We start from the raw sequence: 16,708 nt of genomic DNA on the forward strand, positions 1-16,708 counted from the left end.
TATCTCTTGAAGAACTTGATTGTATATTTAATAAATGGGTTGAGCTTGAAAACAGTGGTCTATCAATAGATTAGGAAACAAATAAGTAGAACCTTTGAGAAACACCTGATAGAACAAATTTGTGGTATCTCAGCCACCTCTGGGTCTGACTCCCTTTTAGAAAAACAAGGATACAAGATATATTTTTATCTCCTACTTTTCCATCTCCCCAGTCTTGTTTTCCTAAATCTTCCCGCCCCTTTCCATTTCCCTTCCTCACTTTCATCATTTTAAATTTTCACACAATTTACCTTTTCCTTATTTAAAAATTTCCTTTTTTTCCTATAAATAAAAATACAGTATAGTTGAACCCTCAGTGGTTTGTTTTTTAATTTATTTTATTGAAGTATAGCTGATTTACAAGGCTGTGTTAATTTCTACTGTACAGTAAAGTGATGCAGTTATACATATATACATTCTTTCATATTCTTTTCCATTATGGTTTATCACAGGATGTTGAATATATTTTCCTGTGCTATACAGTAGGAACTTATTGTTTATCCATTCTATATATAATAGTTTGTATCTGTTAAATTCCTAATTCATTCCTCCCCCTACTCCACTCCTCCTTGGCAACCACAAGTCTGTTCTCTGTTAGTCTGTTTCTGTTTTGTAGGTAAGTTCATTTGTGTCATATTTTAGATCCCACATATAAGTGATACCATATTAAATATGGTATTTGTCTTTTTCTTTCTGACTTAGTATGATAATCTCTAAGTCCAGCCACGTTGCTGCAAATGACATTATTCCTTTTTTTATGGCTGAGTAGTATTTCATTGTATATATGTACCACATCTTCTTTAGCCATTCACCTCTCAATGGACATTTAGATTGTTTCCACATCTTGGCTATTGTAAATAGTGCTGCAATGATCATTGGGGTGCATGTATCTTTTCGAATTAAAGTTTTCTCCAGATATATGCCCAGGAATCAGATTGCAGAATCATATGGCAACTCTATTTTTAGTTTTCTGAAGAACCTCTATACTGTTTTCTATAGTGGCCACATCAATTTACATTCCCACGAACAGTGTAGGAGGGTTCCTTTTTCTCCACACCCTCTCCAGCATTTACTTGTAGACTTTTTAATGATGTCCATTCTGACTGGTGTGAGGTGGTATCTCACTGTGACTTTGATTTGCATTTGCACTTTTATTTGCATAATTAGCAATGTTGAGTATCTTTTCACCTGCTTCCTCTTGACCATCTGTATGTCATCTTTAGAGAAATGTCTACTTAAGTCTTCTCCAGTTTTCATTGTATTTTTTTTGTTGTTGTTATTGAACTGTATGAGCTGTTTGTATATTTTAAAAGTTAAGCCTTAGTCAGTTGATTGGCTGCATCATTTGCAGATAACTTCTCCCAGTCTATAGGTAGTTTTTGTTTATGGCTTCCTTTGCTGTACAAAAGTTTGTAAGTTCGATTAGGTCCCATATGTTTATTTTTGCTTTCATTTTTATTGCCTTGGGAGACTGACTTAAGAAAACATTGGTATGATTTATGTCAGAGAATGTTTTGCCTATGTTCTCTTCTAAGAATTTTATGGTGTCATGTCTTACATTTAAGCCACTTTGAGTTTATTTTTTGTCTATGGTGTGAGGGTGTGTTCTAACTTCATTGATTTATATGAGGCTGTCCAGCTTTCCCAATACTCAGTGGTTTGTTTTTAATCTCACTCATAGCAGCAGACTCATCTTAGAATTAAGCAGAGAAGAAAATATGGTAGACTTTGTCCTCTTAACCCACTCTGCAATTCTACAGTCCAAAGCTCCTTTTTGCCTAGAGCTTGTGTCCTGGATAGTCACATTGCTAGTAGTCTGTATTGATTAAAACATTTAGGCGTTATATCCTGTCAAATTAAAATAATCTGTCTATATGCAAATGACTATGTGGAAGCATGAAAAATATTCTAACTTGTCCTAGGGTCAAAGAAGTGATGACAGAATACACATTCAAAGGATTTGACCTATATTCTTAAATGCTGTCATGTTTCTACATTCTAAGAAACAAACAATTCCAAATGAGGTTAATAGAACCACTAGGATTTATGGTCATGTTTGCAAAATAACCCCATAAAGTTCTTTAGGCCAATTTAAACAAATCTTCCTGTTTTATTAGTATGTTGTCAGGACCATGCTAAATCACTTACCATCATTATCTATTTCCAATATAGCAAGACTTTTCCAGAGTTATATGGCCACAAAGTTGCTTCAACACAATCACTTTAGTATTTTAAGCTCTATGCTTAGCCAATTTTTATGCAATAGTTTGGATTGGCTGCTATCAATATGATGTATTTCTTTAAGTAACCAATTTAGCTCCATCTTTTATTTTTATTCACATCACATATTGTTAAAAAGTATACAAACTTATATACTGATCTCAACTTTGGCAAGGCTACAGATTATCAATAAACTAAGCTAACCAACTGTATTATCAGTCCTTTTCTCTCCCCTCCCTCCCTCCTTCCTCTCTAATCTACATCTGCAAATACCAACAGATAGCACATGTCAGCTATTTATGAAGGCCATGCTGCTTATATATTCAATCCAATTAGATCTTTTCCCATGAGTAAATTCCTTCAAATAACAACATCCTGTATGAAAAGCTCAATGCATGAATCAAAAAAAATCATTGAATACCTTATATAGTTGGCTATAAATATATGAGGTTATTTTCCTTCTGATCTGAAAGAAAATAGTAATTACTGAGGAGCCAGTCCTACATTTATGGGCTGTAACTTCAGAGTTATAGAGCTGATAGCTTTCAGTGGGAAATATCACTAGTTACGCTCATATTTCAAAGACGAGTGCCAATCTCTATCACTGTTGAATAGTGTTTAAACCTGTTACTGCATGTAGTCTGGTGAAATGAGGCAGCCAAAAATACATTGAATAGAAAAATAGTTTCCCTGGATATGTCTGTCTCTGAAATATGATCTATGGAATTCATTTGGTCATACCTTCAGATAGAATTTCACATATCAAATAGACAGTCCAAAGGAGGGCTGTGTAATGCTTTAAGTGGAATGCCTTTCATGAAGTTTTTCAGAGCTCATTTACTATGATTCAAGTAACTTCAGTTACTCAAGTCATTGCAACCATTTTTTTCTTTCAATTTTGTAGTCACTTCATACTTGCACATATATTTTTCCCAGTCCCTAATTTGAAAAATTATTCTTTTCTATGTATGCAGAGTGCCTGCATTCTGTTTTTGCCTACTTCCTATACCTTAAACTGTTCATCTTCAGAGACAGGTGTTTCAATTGGCATCCCCTGCATCTTTTCCGCCTTGAGCATCAGTCCCAATTTTTATTTGGTTATCCACTTATCCAAAAAGTGAGGATAGTTAGCTCACGTAATCAAATTGAGAGAGTTCTGCCTCCCTGTACTCTGTTCCATGCATTGAGCCCTTGAATGACAGCAGACCACATTCCTCTATATCCAGCTACTGGTTGAGGATTGGGCATGCAATGCAAGCCTTTCAAATCAGACTTACTCTCAGGAATTTTACAGACATTATTGAAAAAATTGAATTTACCTTTATGATAACTTTCTATTTGGAGAAGCGACAGCCATCTTCCTCTGACCACAGGATGTATGTTTAGAGCCAGTACAGGATACAGCTCCATGCCTGGCAATGAAACAAAATATAAGAAGTATTGATATTTCTGAGAAATTAGATAAAACTTTTTCTTCTTAGTCTTGAATCCAATCAGTCCTAAAAGACTCCCTAATCTCAGGCTGTTACTACATACACCAATAAAATATCTTTTAACTCAAGCAATTTTAAGTCTTACTTTATTTCTCTTACAAATTAAAGATCTCTAAAAGACTTATTTAACTTCATATTTTTTAAATCCTCAACTTTAAAACAATAAACTACATCCTATATACTGCATAAGGATCTGAGAAAATGTTTGGAAATTTGTTTTCTTTTAAAGAGTGAAGCACTATAGAAAAGCAAAGCATTTCTATTGCACTGTTAAATATGTACTGTTAGTTTTGTCTGCTGTCACCATTAGACTTTCAGATCTTAGGCAAAATATCCTCTGTATTCAAACACTTATAAGTCCACTTTGCATAAATGGTGCTAATAAATGATGCTAGCATTTTTATTCTCCCTTTTTGTAGATATGAAAACTCAAGGATCAGAGAAACTGTTGCTTGCCCAAAGCCACACTATTATTACACTATTATTATGTGAGAGCCTTTCATAATTTGAAATTAATTACTTTAAGTGGACTTACTAATGCCTTTTGGGATATTTTGCCACCCTATTGTGACACCTGTTATTGACTGCCCAACTAATGTGGAAGGAAGCTCTCTTGGCATAGAGTTTGTACGTGTAGCTTTGGTTATCAGCTTGGACTTTCCACCAAAAGCCAAGACTGGCAATACTCTCTACCTGCAGATCTTTCCTAGAGTCTCAGCTTATTGCTTTAAAGTTGGGGCTTTGACAATTGCCCTCACCGACATCAGAAACCCTACTAGTCAGTTCTGTCCATATGCCCAGAAACATTGTAAAGAGTATTTTTCCATACCTAGATGATTCCAAGTGCATGATTAGAAAGCTTCTGAATTGACTGTTATTTCACTGACTCGGTTGAGGAATTCAATTATAAAAGTCCAGCATTAAGAAGCATATAGATATGGCTTTAAAAATAGGAAGGAAAAGAAAAATGGCATCAAGTACTTCCTAAAACTTATTATTTTTATAAGGTGAAAATGTTGACCTTAAATTGAAAACTATAATTCTATTATCCTAAAGAAATCATCAAACCCCAGTAAAATAGAGTTAGTGACAGTTTGTATCTTTAACACTCAGTGGAATATAGTTGGTTAGCAACAAGAGTGGGGGCTTGGTGTGGGGTCTGGCCATGTTTCCTTAATAACATCATTCATAGGAGAACCAGCAAGACCAAGCATGCCAAGATTTTATTTGCTACCACAGGCTTTAGATAATAAGATTTGTTCATCTCACTTCCTAAGGGAAAAGAAAGTATTCCTCCTTTTTTTATCCTGAAGCAAACTTGCCACCGAGGCAGTACCTAGGAATAAGCCTACTTAAGGAGATGAAAGACCTGTACTCAGAACACTATAAAATACTGATGAAATCAAAGACAACACAAACAGATGGAGAGACATACCATGTTCTTGGATTGGAAGAATCAGTATTATAAAAATGACTTTATTACCCAAAGCAATCTACAGATTCAGTGCAAACCCTATCAAATTACCAATTCCATTTTTCACAAAATTAGAGCAAAAAATTTTACAATTTGTATGGAAACACAAAAGACCCCAAATAGCCAATGTAATCTTGAGAAAGAACGGCTCCCTGACTTCAGACTAAACTACAAAGCTACAGTCATCAAGACAGTATGGTACTGGCACAAGAACAGAAATACAGATCAATGGAACAGGATAGAAAGCCCAGAGATAAACCCAAGTACCTATGGTAAACTAATCTATGACAAAGGAGGCAAGAATATACAATGGAGAAAAGACAGTCTCTTCAATAGGTGATGCTGGGAAAACTGGACAGCTACATATAAAAGAATGAAATTAGAACACACCCTAACACCATACAAAATATAAACACAAAATGATTTAAGACTTAAATGTAAGATAGGACACTATAAAACTCTTAGAGGAAAACTTAGGCAGAACACTGACATAAATTACAGCAAGATCTCTTTTGACCCACTTCCTACAGTAATAAAAAATGAAAGCAAAAATTTTAAAAATGAGACCTAATGAAATTTAAAAGCTTTTGCACAGCAAAGGAAACCAGCAATGAGACAAAAAGACAACCCTCAGAATGGGAGAAAATATTTGCAAATGAAGCAGCTGACAAGAGATTAATCTCAAAAATATACAAACAGCTCATGAAGCTCAATATCAAATAAAACAAACAACCCAATCCAAAAATGGGCAGAAGACCTAAATAGACATTTCCCCAAAGAAGACTTACAGATTGTCAAGAAGCACATGAAAAGCTGCTCAGCATCACTAATTATTAGAGAAATGCAAATCAAAACTACAATGAGGTATCACCTCACACCACTTAGAATGGGCATCATCAGAAAATCTACAAACAACAAATGCTGGAGAGGGTGTGGAGAAAAGGGAACCCTCTTGCACTGCTGGTGGGTATGTAAATTGATACAACCACTATGGAGAACAGGATGGAGGTTCCTTAAAAACTCAGAATAGAACTACCATATGACCCATCAGTCCCACTACTGGGCATATACCCAGAGAAAACCCTAATTCAAAAAGACACATGCACCCCAATGTTCATTGCAGCACTATTTACAATAGCCAGGTCATGGAAGCAACCTAACTGCCCATTAACAGATGAATGGATAAAGAAGCTATGGTACATATATACAATGGAATATTACTCAGCCATAAAAAGGAATGAAATTGGGTCATTTGTTGAGGTGTGGATGGATCTAGAGACTGTCATACAGAGTGAAGTAAGTCAGAAAGAGAAAAACAAATATCGGATATTAACACATGTATGTGGAACCTAGAAAAATGGTCCAGATGAACCAGTTTGCATGGCAGAAGTTGAGACACAGATGTAGAGAACAAACATGGACACAAAGGGGGGAAAACCGTGGGGGGTGGGGATGGTGGTGTGATGAATTGGGTGATTGGGATTAACGTATACAGTGATGTGTATAATATTGATGACTAATAAGAACCTGCTATATAAAAAAGTAAATAAAATAAAATTCCAAAATTAAAAAAAAATACCGAAAAAACAACTAATACTAAATTTTCTTTGGGTTATTTGTATGGAAATATGTTAATAAAAACAAACAAACAAACAAAAAAACCTACAATGGGGTATCACCCCACACTGGTCAGTATGACCATCATCAAAACATCTACAAACGATAAATGCTGGAGAGGGTGTGGAGGAAAGGGAACCCGCTTGCACTGTTGGTGGGAATGTAAATTGATACAGCCACTATGGAGGACAGTATGGAGGTTCCTTAAAAACTAAAATTGGAACTACCGTATGACCCAGCAATCCTACTCCTGGGCATATATTCATAGAAAACCATAATTACAAAATTTACATACACCCCAGTGTTCATTGTAGCACTATTTACAATAGCCAGGACATGGAAGCAACATAAATGTCCATCAACAGAGGAATGGATAAAGAAGATGTGTTCATGTGTAAAATGGAATACTACTCAGCCATAAAAAGGAACAAAATTGTGCCATTTGTAGAGACGTGGATGGACCTAGAGACTGTCATACAGAGTGAAGTAAGTCAGAAAGAGAAAAACAAATATCGTATATTACCTCATATATGTGGAATCTACAAAAATGGTACAGATGAACATATTTGCAAAGCTGAAATAGAGACACAACCGTAGAGGCCAAACATGGACACCAAAGCAGGAAAGAGGGGTGGGATGGCTCGGGAGATTGGCATTGATATATATACACTACTATGTATAAAATAGATAACTAATGAGAACTTATTGTATAGCACAGGGAACTCTACTCAATGCTCTGTGGTGACCTAAATGGGAAGGAAATTCAAGAAAGGGATATGTGTATATATATAGCTGATTCATTTTACTGTACAGTGGAAATTACAACATTGTAAAGTAACTATACCCCAATAAAAATTAAACAAAAAGTTCAATTATCAATGTTGCAAAGGCAAGCTTGATACTAGAGGATCCAGTGGGAGAGACTGAGGGATTCTCTATGAGCCAGTTCACTAGGGAAAATGAAGACTTGTGAAGAATGGAAGGAAGATATCAGAGAGAAATAGAGGAGGGCAAAAAAACCCATAACAAGAATAGATACATTTTTAAAAAAAATTGATTTAATACTGGTTTTTATTTCTGAATGGTAGAAATTGATACATGAAAGAGAAAATACTCAACTGCATTAAAAGTAAAAGTTATGGGTGTATTCTCATAAAGTTAATCTCTTATATCTGAGCCACTCTCTGATGTCATCATGGCTGTTAGCTTGTTTGATGATGAATCACAGGGTTTCTGTCCATGAGGCACTCACAGGAATAAGTAGAAACAAGATATATAAATAAACAAATTCCACTAAAATAAAAGTATGTCATGTTCACAGGGAGTACTTGATTATCTACATGGACCTAATCTTCAGAGATGCAGGCGTCCACATGACCTGAACTGCATGTTTTCTTATGTCTTTATACATTTTCACATGCCAGAAACATGCCCCCATACTTGCTGAATACAGATTTATAACCACACTTTTATTTAAATTTCCAATTTTACATTCATTAAAATATAGGAGGCTTGAAATAGCAAAAATCTGCATCTTGCAGATGCGATATGTGATATTGCCCTTTCCTAGGTGTTGGCCATTCAAATAGGTGTGTATACCTTTTTCAAAGATGATAAGTCAGAGGGGGAGAACCCCAGTAGTGAGACCATGGCTAATTCTAGAAAATGGCAGATTACTAATCACCTGGCAATATTATTATGGTTATTAGTTTTATGATATAAGTTATTTTTGCCTTCCCCTGCTAGAGTACAGGATGGTATCTTTTTCTGTTATATTTACTAATATCTGCCAAATGCCTGTATTTGCAGGTACTCAGTGAAAAACAAAATGTATCATTGAATAAATGTGTTGAGGGTAGAACCATGGCAAACATTAGAGAAGGATATGTTTATATGTGCATACACACACACACACCCCCTAACCAAGGGGAGAGTACCATTACCTTTCATTTTTCAAATGAAAAAAGTGTGAAAGAAAAATGTTGCCTGCCATATCAGGAAACAAAGGGTATTGCAACCCTCAAGATGCTGCAGCCACCCCCAGTGGTGTACCCTGAGGGGACTCAGGATGGAAAAGAACAGGATACTGACCTTAGATAGCTAAAGTGCATATCAAAAGAATGATTTCAATCAGCCCAGACTCTTACATCTTCCCACACATAACGTACTACATTCGTTAACTTTAGATGTCTGGTTTTCTTTAACAGTAATCTTTTGAAGTTCAGACTATCTGGTCTTCATTGCAAAAAATTCCTATATATCCTGGCTCCTCCCTTACCTCTTTGGAACAGTCCCTCAGAGTTATCTGAGAGGTTGCATCCTGGGCTTAAGTCCTCAGTTTTGTCCACCAAATAAAAACACAATTCTCAGCTTTTAGGTTGTGCATTTTTCTTTCAGTCAAGAAACGTAAAGTCAATTGATGGGATTTGGAGACTAAAGAAAAATTTAACATTTTTTTCCATATTACTTAAGAAAATGTAATTAACCTGTGTTTGGAATTCCTATTAAATTTTAATACGATTACTTTTTTGTGGGAGTGTAATTTATTTATTTTTAATTAAAATATAATTGACATACAATGTCATATTAGTTTCAGGTCTACATCATAGTGATTCTATATTTATATACATTTTGAAATGGTCTCCACAATATCTAGTGACCATCTATTGCCATACAGAGTAATTACAATGTATTGACTCTTTCCTATGACTTAGTTATTTTATAACTGGAAGTTGTACCTGTTAATCCATGTCACCTATTTTGCACAATCTCCCAATCTCCTCTTCTCTCTGGCCTATACCAGTTTGTTCTCTGTATCTGTAAGTCTGTTTCTGTTTTGTTCGTTTTTTGGGTTTTTTTAAGATTCCACATGTAAATGAGATTGTTTAGTATCTGCCTTTGTCTGATTTATTTCACTTAGCATAATGCCCGCAAGTTCTATCCATGTTGTTGCAAATGGGAAGATCACATTCTCTTTTATGACTGAATAATATTACACTGTATATGTATATATATATATGTGTGTGTGTGTGTGTGTATATATATATATATATATATATATATATATACATATGACATTTTCTTTATCCATTCATCAATCAATGAACACTTAGGTTGTTTGCATACCTTAGCTATTGTAAATAATGCTGCAGTGACCATAGGGGTACAGATATTTTTTCTAGGCATGCAGTTTTCATTTTCTTCAGATAAATACCCAGAAAGGGAATTGATGGATTCAATGGTAGTTCTATTTTTTAAATTTTCCTGAGGAAACTTCATACTCTTTTCCATAGTGGCTGCACCAATTTACATTCCCACCAACAGTACAAGGGAATTCCCTTTTCTTCACATAGTCACCGACACGTGCTATTTTTTGTCTTTTTTTTTTTTTTTTTTGCAGTACGCGGGCCTCTCACTGTTGTGGCCTCTCCCGTTGCGGAGCACAGGCTCCAGACGCGCAGGCTCAGCGGCCATGGCTCACGGGCCTAGCCGCTCCGCGGCATGTGGAATCCTCCCAGACCGGGGCACGAACCCGTGTCCCCTGCATCGGCAGGCGGACTCTTAACCACTGTGCCACCAGGGAAGCCCTATTTTTTGTCTTTTTGATAATCACGATTCTGACAGTTATGAGGTGATGGCTCATAGTGATTTTGATTTGCATTTCCCTGATAATTACTTCTACCCTTTGCCTATCCCCATTCTCTAATCCCTGCCAATCTTATCCTTGTACACTTCATGATCATAGCATTACAAATTAACAACCAAGAAGGCATATTTTATTTTATTTAGTTGCTGCCAGAAAAATTTACATTCTTTAGAATTCCAGACTTTTCCTAATTTAATTCCAACTTTATATTAAAATACATCAATTTTAACCTAAACAAAATTCCAAAAAGAGAATACATATTTCCCTATATATATCTTACACATTTTGGTCTTTATCTCTTGGTATCACACTGTCATCTATTCCAGATCTATTTTCATTACATTTGACTAAGGAGTTGTTCTACATGCCTATTTTAAGGATGCTCACTTAGACTTTGTCATACAAAAAAATATAATGCAAAGTCCCAGTTCTCAAATGTTGATTTTTTGTTGTTGGTCTCTTTTGGGCTTAAAAAAGAACACAAAAAATATTCTCTTTATACTATTAAGATATAAACGAGCCCTAACAGAATGCTAGGCAATTGATCAGTCACAGGGCCTTTCTTAGTGTGGTTTAAGAGGTGACAAATATCTACAACCAACAGGAATTAAAATAAATATTTTATGTATATAAATTTTGCATTTAATGGTAGTCTCTCAGCAGAACTAGACTGGACAAATCATATTTCAGAAGACTTGGATGGATTTCTCTGTTTTCCACTGGAAGCAGGAAAAGCAGGAATAAAACAAATCCAAAATGTCAGGATTTCTTCTTGCCTAAATTTACCTACAAAATTTAGCAGGCAGTTCTGCTAGATAAATAAATGAAACAGATAAAATCAATCAGTCTTTGGAACAATGATGAAAATAACTACCATTTATTGAGCACTTATGTGCCCAGTACATTTATTTTTATTTACCTTTTATTTATTTATTTATTTTTAACATCTTTATTGGAGTATAATTGCTTTACAATGGTGTGTTAATTTCTGCTTTATAACAAAGTGAATCAGTTATACATATATATATATATATATATATATATCCCCATATCTCTTCCCTCTTACATCGCCCTCCCTCCCACATTCTCTATCCCACCCCTCTAGGTGGTCACAAAGCACCGAGCTGATCTCCCTGTGCTATGAGGCTGCTTCCCACTAGCTGTCCATTTTACATTTGGTAGTGTATATATGTCTATGCCACTCTCTCACTTTGTCCCAGTTTAACCTTCCCCTTCCCCATATCCTCAAGTCCATTCTCTAGTAGGTCTGCATTTTATTCCCATCTTGCCCCTAGGTTCTTCATGACATTTTTCTTAGATTCCATATATATGTGTTAGCATGCGGTATTTGTTTTTCTGACTTACTTCACTCTGTATGACAGACTCTAGGTCCATCCACCTCAGTACAAATAACTCAATTTCGTTTCTTTTTATGGCTGAGTAATACTCCATTGTATATATGTGCCTCATCTTTGTCCATTCATCTGTTGATGGACACGTAGGTTGCTTCCATGTCCTGGCTATTGTAAATAGAGCTGCAATTGTGTTACATGACTCTTTTTGAATTGTGGTTTTCTCAGGGTATATGTCCAGTAGTGGGATTGCTGGGTCTTATAGTAGTTCTATTTTTAGTTCTTTAACCAACCTCCGTACTGTTCTCTATAGTGGCTGTGTCAATTTACATTCCCACCAAAAGTGCAAGAGGGTTCCCTTTTCTCCACACCCTCTCCAGCATTTATTGTTTCTATAAATGATTTATTGTTTCTATAAAAGATTTTTTGATGATGGTCATTCTGACTGGTATGAGATGATATCTCATTGTAGTTTTGATTTGCATTTCTCTAATGATTAATGATGTTGAGCATTCTTTCATGTGTTTGTTGGCAATCTGTATATCTTCTTTGGAGAAATGTCTGTTTAGGTCTACTGCCCATTTTTGGATTGGGTTGTTTGTTTTTTTTTGATATTGAGCTGCATGAGCTGCTTGTAAATTTTGGAGACTAATCCTTTGTCAGTTGCTTCATTTGCAGATATTTTCTCCCATTCTGAGGGTTGTCTTTTGGTCTTGTTTATGATTTCCTTTGCTGTGCAAAAGAGCTTTTAAGTTTTATTAGGTCCCATACTGTCTTGATTACTGTAACTTTGTAGTATAGTCTGAAGTCAGGTAGCTTGATTGCTCCAGCTCCATTTTGCTTTCTCAAGGTTGTTTTATCTATTCAGGGTCTTTTGTGTTTCCATACAAATTGTGAGATTTTTTGTTCTAGTTCTGTGAAAAATGCCATTGATAATTTGATAGGGATTGTATTGAATCTGTAGATTGCTTCGGGTAGTATAGTCATTTTCACAATGTTGATGCTTCCAATCCAAGAACACGGTATATGTCTCCATCTATTTGTATCATCTTTAATTACTTTCTTCAGTGTCTTTTAATTTTCTGCATACAGGTCTTTTGTCTCCTTAGGTAGGTTTATTCCTAGATATTTTATTCTTTTTGTTGCAATGGTAAATGGGAGTGTTTTCTTAATTTCACTTTCAGATTTTTGCATCATTAGTGTATAGGAATGCACGAGATTTCTGTGCATTAATTTTGTATCCTGCTACTTTACCAAATTCATTGATTAGCTCTAGTAGTTTTCTGGTAGCATCTTTATGATTCTACATTTGTAATTGATCTCATTTAATCCTTGTAACATCCTTCTGAGGTAGGCTCTATTTTCATCTGTACCTTAAAAATGAGGAAGTCCTGGGCTTCGCTGGTGGTGCAGTGGTTGAGAGTCTGCCTGTCGATGCAGGGGACACGGGTTTGTGCCCCAGTCCGGGAAGATCCCACATGCCGCAGAGCAGCTAGACCCGTGAGCCATGGCCACTGAGCCTGCGCGTCCGGAGCCTGTGCTCTGCAACGGGAGAGGCCACAACAATGAGAGACCCGCATACCACAAAAAAAAAACAAAACAAAAAAATGAAGTTCAAGATTAAATAGTAAGAAACATTGTGTAATTATTGTGTGACAGGTACAATAAACATGATCTCATCTAAACCTAGTAAGAGCTCCATGAGGTGGGTTCCACTTTTACTCCCATTTGTCAATGAAAACACACACACAGGAACTTGCCCAAGGTAACATACCTTGTAGTAGAAGAAGACTCAAATCCAGTTGTTTCCCACTCTAGAAACTCACTTATTAACCACTTGTAATGCCTTTCACTGAATTTTTACTAAGATGCACCAAATAGAGTTAGGTGTCAAATAGAACTGACATTGTATCCTGTCTCTGACATAGAGCAGCTGTCATTTTAACCTTTGTGAAACTCAGTTTCTTCTGTAAAAATAAATGTCTAGCTCATAGGGTTGTTTGATGTTTAAATGGCATTGATATATAAAACATTTAGCACAGGGCTTGGTACTTAGTAAATACTCTATAAATCATAGTTGCTATTATTTTTAAGTATTAGACCCACTATTTTCTTAATAAATGTAAGGTAAATATTAGAAGATGTTTGATACTAGTGCAAAAAATTAATAACCATATTATAAAAGGCAATAAAATTTTAGAAAGATAAATCATAAATTTTACATCTACATAGTGCTGTTGAATGTACACTGTAGAGTATAGATGAGTATCAAACAATGTATTTTTCTACTTGAAACTAATTACTTTCTCTTGCATTAGTCAAAGGTCTTCCTCTACCACGTGGGAAAAACAGAGGTTATGAGTGATTAGTCATTTTTCTGCTTTGAATAATGATTGAGCTGGGACTCTTCCAATCAAGTCTCTTAATACATACCCACAATCATCCTTATATCATGTACAGTATACCAGAATAGACATCAGGCTACTGGTCTTATATATAATTGAATTTGAAGTACAAAATTACTTTACATACTTCTGTATTAGTATTGCATTATGAAAAATTAACATGTATACAAATGACAGTTCTCATCAAGAAGCAGACTGTGTAGCATCAATACAATTTTATGTATGTACATCCTAAAAATCATATTCACTGTTACTTAAAATAAATCTGGCACTGCCTGCCATAAAGGAAACAGAAAAATATAAGCATTCAAAAATAGGAGAGGTCTTTGAAAAGTATCATGGTTATAAGAAGGTGATTTTCTTTCTTTCTTTTTTTTTTTTTTTTTTTTGCGGTACGCGGGCCTCTCACTGTTGTGGCCTCTCCCGTTGCGGAGCACAGGCTCCGGAAGTGCAGGTTCAGCGGCCATGGCTCACGGGCCTAGCCACTCCGCGTCATGTGGGATCTTCCCGGACCGGGGCACGAACCCGTGTCCCCTGCACCGGCAGGTAGACTCTCAACCACTGCACCACCAGGGAAACCCTTTTCCTTTTTTTAAGTCAATGAAATTGAGAGGAAATACTTGAGTCTGGAGAAAAATGCTTATTAAATAGTATAAATAGGGCTTCCCTGGTGGCGCAGTGGTTGAGAGTCTGCCTGCCGGTGCAGGGGACACGGGTTCGTGCCCCGGTCCGGGAAGATCCCACATGACGCGGAGTGGCTAGGCCCGTGAGCCATGGCCGCTGAACCTGCACTTCCGGAGCCTGTGCTCCGCAACGGGAGAGGCCACAACAGTGAGAGGCCCGCGTACCGCAAAAAAAAAAAAAAAAAAAGAAAGAAAAATTAGCATAAATATATTTAATTTAAAAAAAACCTATTTTCTTTGCACAGATATTATGTGTAGCAAATAAAAATCAATTCGGTAGATATTCCTATTTTTTAAATATGCTTAACTATAGTTTTTGTACACACTTGAGAATTCAAAATGGTACTACCACTTTGGAAGACAGTTTGGCAGTTTCTTACAAAATGTACTCTTACTATATGATACAGCAATTCTGCTTCTTGTTATTTACCCCAAGTTGTGTAGCTTACACAAAAACCTACATACATGTGTTGACAGCAGCTTTATTCATAATTGTCAAATCTTGGAAACAACTAAGATGTCCTTCAGTAGGTAAATGCATAAATAAACTGTAGAAAATCCATACAGTGGAATATCATTCAAAGCTAAAAAGAAATGAACTGTCAAGACATAAAAGAAACTTAAATGCCTATTGCTAAGTGAAAGTAGCTAATCTGGAAAGACTTCATACTGTATGACTTAAACTATATGATATCCCAGAAAAGGCAAAACTAGGGAGAAAAAGTTCAGTGATTGTGGGGGACGGGCAAGTAAAGGGAAGAGATGAATAGGTGGACCACAGAGGCTTTTTAGGTAGTGAAAATGCTGTTTGATAATGATGGATATATGTTATTAAACTTCTGTCCAAACCCACAGAATGTGCAACACCAAGAGTGAAACATAATGTAAACTATGGACTTGGATGATTATGATGTGTCAGTGTAGGTTCATTTTTGGTTCAAAAGAAAAAAATGACCATTCTTGTAAAAAATGATGATGGGTGAGGCTATGCATGTGTGAGGACAGGGAGTATATGAGAAGTCTGCGTACGTTTCTCTCAATTTTAAACCTTAAAAACTCTCTATTCTTGGAAATACACATGTTAAGCAAGTTTTGAAATGGTACTAAGAAGGATTTGTATGTCATAATTTTGTATCATTTTGACTTTTTTCAGCTAAATGAGCTAGGTGACAAAGCTTGAGAGATACTTGCAGATAAGAAAATCAGCAATAAAAACAATTACAACAGCAATTGACATGCTTTCGAATCCTGAATGAGGAAGAAAGGAAAGCTAGAATATAGCTAATAGATTGGTAGGAAACAGGTTGGTGAAAAAAAAGGATGTCTCTGAGTTTAAAAAGTAGATATATTGAATAGGAGAGACTGAGAACTAGAAAAGCATGAGATCAGATAATGGAATTTTGTAGTATAAATATTAATTGGCTATTTCTGGATTATGACAAAGTTTTAGGTTGTTGCCAAGAGGTATATGAGGATGTATGTGGCATGAAGCTTAGAGCCATTGATGTTGAGGAAGAGAAACAATTATAAAACATGTGGATTAAATATCAATTAATGAAGACACTTATCTCCTAAAATAATGGTGGTACTTAAAGACATCCATAAGGCCAGTGACTTAATCTTCAGTGAGTAAGAGAAAGACAGTGAGAAAGACAGTATTATGACCAGATGATCTGAATTCAAGTTTCTCTCAAGAATGAAAGATTAATAGTTTGAAATAGTAACTATCATAAGAACAACATCTGCATTCCTGTTCTTGATAGCTTCATCCCTGCCATC

This window comes from Phocoena phocoena, chromosome 5, assembly GCF_963924675.1.
Source record: "Phocoena phocoena chromosome 5, mPhoPho1.1, whole genome shotgun sequence".
In the NCBI taxonomy this organism is placed as follows: domain Eukaryota; kingdom Metazoa; phylum Chordata; class Mammalia; order Artiodactyla; family Phocoenidae; genus Phocoena; species Phocoena phocoena.